The sequence below is a fragment of the Rhinoderma darwinii genome, chromosome 2, assembly GCF_050947455.1.
Source record: "Rhinoderma darwinii isolate aRhiDar2 chromosome 2, aRhiDar2.hap1, whole genome shotgun sequence".
Taxonomy (NCBI): domain Eukaryota; kingdom Metazoa; phylum Chordata; class Amphibia; order Anura; family Rhinodermatidae; genus Rhinoderma; species Rhinoderma darwinii.
Genome location: NC_134688.1, coordinates 31,262,031 through 31,268,534, shown reverse-complemented (window position 1 = coordinate 31,268,534; position 6,504 = coordinate 31,262,031). Strand labels below are relative to the sequence as shown.

The 6,504-nt window shown below is 43.1% G+C and overlaps 1 long non-coding RNA gene across 2 annotated transcripts; it reads right to left on the bottom strand.

Moving 5' to 3' along the window:
• Nucleotides 1–605: 605 nt before the first annotated feature.
• On the bottom strand, nt 606–6,116 carry LOC142742090 (uncharacterized). 2 transcript variants are annotated; one of them, XR_012881295.1, is made up of 6 exons: nt 6,071–6,116; nt 4,720–4,786; nt 3,838–3,902; nt 3,260–3,391; nt 2,361–2,427; nt 606–2,181 (listed from the first exon to the last, which is right to left on the bottom strand). It is a non-coding gene; the product is annotated as an uncharacterized LOC142742090 (long non-coding RNA). The 2 variants fall into 2 exon arrangements; XR_012881294.1 differs by having other exon boundaries at nt 606–2,162.
• Nucleotides 6,117–6,504: the final 388 nt, after the last annotated feature.

The window sequence follows — 6,504 nt, the reverse complement described above, 5'->3', positions numbered from 1 at the left end:
CGGTTTTAACTTACTGCCCGCGCGATCGGGCTGCTGAATGTCGGGTCTCCGGCTGTCAGTGACTGCCGGGGACCCTGAGGAGAGGATAAAAGCAGCTTTCGCTGCCAGCGATCACACATGTATCCCCTATCCTGTGGATAGGGGATACATGTATTTTGTAGGACACACTGTAGGTCGCATTTTTTTTGGGAGGGGGGACGCTGTATGGCGTTCCCTACAGGGGGGGAACGCTGTATGGCGTTCCCTACAGGGGGGGCTGTATGGCGTTCCCTACAGGGGGGGGCTGTATGGCGTCCCCTACAGGGGGGGGGGCTCTATGGCGTTCTCTACAGGGGGGGGATGTATGGCGTTCCCTACAGGGGGGGCTGTATGGCGTTCTCTACAGGGGGGGCTGTATGGCGTTCTCTACAGGGGGGCTGTATGGCGTTCTCTGCAGGGGGACTGTATGGCGTTCTCTACAGGAGGGCTGTATGGCGTTCTCTACAGGGAGGGCTGTATGGCGTTAGCACTGTCCAATAAATATACAGTAAACAGAAGAAAATACGGTCCAGCAATCCTCATGACAATGTGATGACTTTATTAGAAAAACATTTTATAAACCACACGGCATGTTGAAGTAATGATACAAGACTGCTTACGCGCTTCGAAAGCCAACTACATTCTTCGCAAATGTACGCCATCTCCTCCAAACAGTCAATTACATCAGAAGTCCAGTTCCTTGTGCTGCATGACTCGTGGATGCCCTATCCGTGGCGATATCCGTGTCCTTTCCACTGCTTCTCACTTGAGTCCTGTAGGCACAAAAAACATTCTGCAAGTATCCATTGTCATCCGTGCCTGCAGATTCTGCATTAATGATGCAACTCACTCAACTCCTTGTCTATTTCAACGTTTACTGATGCCTCTTTTAGATGCGACAGATGTATTTTTTTTATACTTACCAGCCTGCTTCACAGGCACCATCCCTTTTTATTGGCACCTGATCAATAAGGGGGTCCTGCTCCACCACCATAACACTGCAATACTAAACTAAATCTTCCATAGACATCACAAAAACTAGACAAGCCTTTCCTCCCTTATGTTTCCCAACATTTCCTGGGACAAGTGTGTGTAGGTAGAAATCAACAAACATGTTTCCTGGCCCCAAACTTTACCCCCTCTTTCCAGTAAAGGATTGGCTTTCGGTATCACGCCTCCTCGCTTTTACCTTTTTACTTTATCCTGCGTAAACATTTTTTTCAGCATCTTAAATGTCTTGCCCATTAGCCCATCTATCCCCAACATCAGACCACTTATTATCATCTGACAGATCAGAATCAGACTCAACCAGCTACTGTTGCCTTCTTCTGCTTCTCTTTACATCCAGATGCGATGCTCCTGTAATTCCAAACATTGTGCCAGTACCCCGTGTTCTAAACATTTTGGCAACCCCAAGGTGTCCCTCTCCCATGTTGAGATTATGAGGCCCTACTGGGATATTGCTGCCTTCATCGACCCTGGATCCCTGCGCAAGGATCCTGGCACTTGGCCCATCATTGTGCCATGTTCCCTCAAATTTTTGCTAGAATGATACCATTGAGGATACCTGCCTTGCTTCCTTGATGCCATTTGCTCCAAACAATCCAGTACACTCCAAGTCCAGGTCCTTGTGCTGCATGACTTGTGGGGGCTCTATACGTGGCAATATCCTGGCACCTTCCATTGCTTTCCGCTTGAGTGCTATAAATATAAAAACATTCTGCCAGTGTCCATTATCACCTAGGCCTGCAGATTATGACTGTGTAATGAAACTCACTTAAGTCCTTGTCTATTGCATCCAGGCCTTGACACATCGCAAATGTTCTTGGCAGACCAAAGCTGTCTAAAATCTCCCTACACTCCCTCACCCAATTACCTTACACCTACGTTCAGTCCCAAACCGAGCCATGTGGCCAGCATTTTGGACAAAGATACCCCTAACTTACATTATGCCTATTCCTACCAACTATCCAAGGTTCCCCACTGCTACGCCTTTCTTGGCATTTTGCCCGCTCATTACTTTTTCAATGTACAGAGCTACTGGTGGATACTGTATATAGTAACTAATGATGGACATACCGCATATAGATGAAATATTACTTCAGAGAGTCCCCCTGGCAGCAGGCAGCCGATCTCTAGAAATTCTGGAACAAAAAGTATAAACTGTGAAAATATTATGACGTGCGCTTAGTATGGTTCATCATATCAACAAATATATGTTCAGCCTATTGAAAACATCAGGGAGATTGTTCCCACAGTCTTGTCATGTGTCTCTATAGGAACATTCTGGGTGACATCACATTATAGAATTTCTATAGGTTGTTATTTGCTATAATACTTACATATATACAGTGGATCTTCTAGCATGTCGGCTGTCACTGGTGCCACATATTCAGATGTTATAAATGTCTGTAAAATACATAATGGGTTTAATGCACATACATAAAATAACCCCATATCTATAATGAATAATAATATATTTACTTTCACACATTTCATTTTCTATCACAGGGCGAGTCCAATGCCCCTCTGCCACACAAATAACACCAGCAGTATAATGGCACATAATAGTTGGAGGACCCTGGTATAGATTTTGTATCAGGGACCAGGAGCTTATTGTTATTCTTCTATATAATCTTATCCTTAATGGAAAACTTCTAATTTGTCTTTTGTGGAGTCTTTTGGACTGGAGTAGAGAGAGTAGAAAATGGTAAATTGGATTTCTGGATTCAACAGACAAAATAATTCTTAAAGGGGTTTTCTGACAGTTTCATAAACCTTAGTCTAAGCCGCATATGGCTAAAAATAACAAATTGTCCCTACTCATTTTTTAAATTCCCGGTGGCTCCTGCGCTGGTGGTTCTGTTGTCTTTAGTTGCTAGGCCACAGCGGTCATATACGTGTGGATGGCATGTCACGTGGCAGCTATTGTGTCACATCCAGGGCCGGCCTTAGGTTTATTGGTGACATGTGCAGTATCTGTGACGTCCTCCCCCTTATGATGCACCATGTAGTGTCCAAATAATGTAATCATACAGTGCCCAAATAACATCACCCAGTCAATAAACTAGGGATTGTATCTTTCTGTTTTTTTATATTATAGGTTTGGGCCCTAAATGCCGGATCGGCAGTGTAAGTTGAGGGTGCCCAGGCCATCTATGGTGGTAGTGCCCTCTTCAGTATTGACCAGTAATACACACTATGTGATCATTTAGAGATGCAGTTAATAAAATACACTGACCTTGGACTCTCCTACTGAATACATCCGACTGAATGTAGAACGTTATGTGATGTGAGGTGGAGGACTCTGCTTAATCTTTGATCTGCCCTCCTGGGACGTGTGGTTATCATTAACTCTTATGAGGAATTAATTCTAGGAGAAAGAAAGACAATGTATTAGGACAAATCTCAATCAATGGCAACATTTCTAACTAGAACAGAGTCCAGTCCCCAACCAGTGTAAAATTACCAAAGGGGTAAATAGGATGACCGGCTGGGGTCCAGGGATTTGGGGTGGCCCACAGCTCTGGGGCTCCATACGCCCCTGAAATTGGACAAACAATAACGGCGCAGGGAGGAAGCGAAATGTCTGACCCGGTTGGTCGTCTATTAGGTGAGTATAATTTTTTATTTTATAGGAGCAAAGTGGGCACTATTAATATGGGGGATAAAAGGACTGAGTCGGGGCTTAGAAAAGGGGGCTTCATTGCTGTGGGGCCATACAAAAGGGGCATTCTGACCCAGGACATACAAAAAGTGTCATTCTAACTGTGGAGGGTATTGATGGATACTGCATATAGTAACTAATAAGAGACGCACCTTGCATAGATGAAATATTGCTTCAGAGAGTCCCCCTGGCAGCAGGCAGCCGATCTTAAGGTGTTCTGGAAAAAACAATAATTGTGTAGTTTTATTTCTCCAGACAGACGTGTGCTCAGTATAGACCACCCAACAATGAAGGAAATGTACATTAGGGCTCATGTACACAGCAACTTCATGTGGACGGACCTGTATGGTGGCGCACAGACTGCAGTACTGGTAATGTAGACACTCTGTGTGCTCTGTGTGCTCCCCCATAAGCCAAATGTGTATTAGGAAATGACATAAATAACAAGTCCCTTATATATTACTAATACCATAATATCTTCTTTATGGAGCATTTCTATAATAATAATAATATAAAGCTGCAGCAAAATTCCCAGCGTTTACTTTTGCTACATGTGGATGAGTTTTTGAGACTGTAACTATTCACCTGTAACACTTGTGAATTTTGCCGCGCAGCAAATCTGCAGCGTCTGAATTCAGCTTTATGGCGTAGAATATAGTACTCAAATACTGCAATCATACAGTGCCCAAATAACACTGCCAGACAAGTATTGTCTGCCACACTGTAATGTAATCCATTACCAAGGAATTGTATCTGCATCCTGAGCAGTGCCCTTTACTTTTTTTTACATGAAGAGTGGGATTGAGTGTTCAAGCAATGGGTGCCCCAGACATCAAGACCAGTGGCGCCCCTTTCATTAGTGACAGGTGATGCACCCAGTGTAACCGCACAGGTCGCACACCCCTAAGACAGGCCCTGGATGAACAACATTGGGGAATTTGTTCCCACAGTCTTGTCATGTGTCTCTATAGGAACATTCTGGATGACATCAGATTATAGAATTTCTATAGGTTGTCATTTGCTATAATACTTACATATATACAGTGTATGTCCTAGCATGTCGGCTGTCACTGGTGCCACATATTCAGATGTCATAAATGTCTGTAAAATACATAATGGAATAAACATAAAATAACCCCATATCTAGAATGAATAATAATATATTTACTTTCACACCTTTCATTTTCTATCACAGGACGAGTCAGACATTGAAAACATTTTGTAATGTTAGTGTAAACCCAGGGAACATAACTATAGGGGTGAAGAGGTTGCAGTCACACCCAGGCCCAGGTGTCCATGACTGACATTAGGGGGGGTCACAATGTGGGCAATTTACAAATGCCAATCCCCAATGCCCCCATCTCCTAGAGGAATGCCGATTTTCGCTGCTAGAAACGCGATGTCAGTGAGAGAAGCACCCAGGCGGAAAGGCAGCTGCTGAGTTGCCCGGCCGCTTCTAAAACACAAGCAGTGGAAGGGAGCCAGCGCAGCGCCCCGTTCCACCTGCTGGAGGGATGCGCCCTATGTAATGGCACAGGTCGCACACCCCTAAGGCCGGCCCTGGCTACTGCTGAGCCTTATTAGGATAATATACGGTAGCTTTTTAAGACTATTTAATTAAATTAAATTAGACATCATATTGAAAACGACTGAGAAGTCACATTCCACATTACTGACAGCTGCAATTCTCAGACAATGGTAAGGGTATGTTCACACACTTAACTAAAAAACGTCTCTAAAATACAGAGCTCTTTTCAAGGGAAAACAGCCTCTGATTTTCAGCCATTTTTTAAACCACAAACATTTTTTGAGGCGTTTTTACCAACGTTCTTGGAGCTGTTTTTCTATTGAGACAATGAAAAACGGCTCCAAAAACGGCCGAAGGAGTGAAATGCACTTCTTTTTACAGGGTGTTTTATATGCGCCGCTTTATCAAACGCCCACGTAAAATGCACCATCGGAAAAAAATAACAGTTTTTCCCATTGAAATCAAAGCGCAGATGTTTGTTCAGCCTCTGTAGTTTTAGATGTTTTTCGGGGCGTTTATGGCCATGAAAATAGGCCATGTGAACATACTCTGAGTTGTAACTTTAATGAGAAAATATGAAACCTTGAAATCTGAATGTAAAATGTTCAGTTGTTACTTGCATTAATAGAAACATTTTACTGGAACTTGAACTGTTTGTCTAAAAGAAAAAAACAACCCCCGACAATCACCAGAAAAAAATCCTTCTACAATCATATAGTTGTGGTGAGGTGTTGGTGTGGTTAGAAATTGCTGCAGTAATGTCCAGTGTGAATCTGGCCTTATATGAGAATTCTAGAGCGTATATATTTCATGTGTCCAGTAACATGTAGAATTAATGATAAAATGCTGCATCTTACCTGTCAATCACACAGTCAATCACAGTCCCGGTCCAGACGTCATTGACAGAAATTGTAAAAAATATGTAATCCAGCTGCACATAGAACCTAATGGCTAGTACTGTCTATGACATCATCAGTGACATCATAAGCGGCTGCAGAATCTGTTACATCATCTAATTATCTCCTACTGCCTGGATAGACTGTCTGTGCATACACTGGATATAGGCGTTACATGGGACTGCTGTTTATAAACATGGAAGAAAGATACATGTGTGGTTATAGGGGCTACGACTAAGAACATGTAATGTATGAAACGTGTAATCTGTTACTAGATGGATTTTATACTTTTATACAGATGTAGCCATCTTTAACTTGACTCTGATAACTTGTTGCAGCGTGATACTTTCTTGATCCCGCAGCACTCCGTGTTTCAAGTGTGCGTGAGTAGGCTT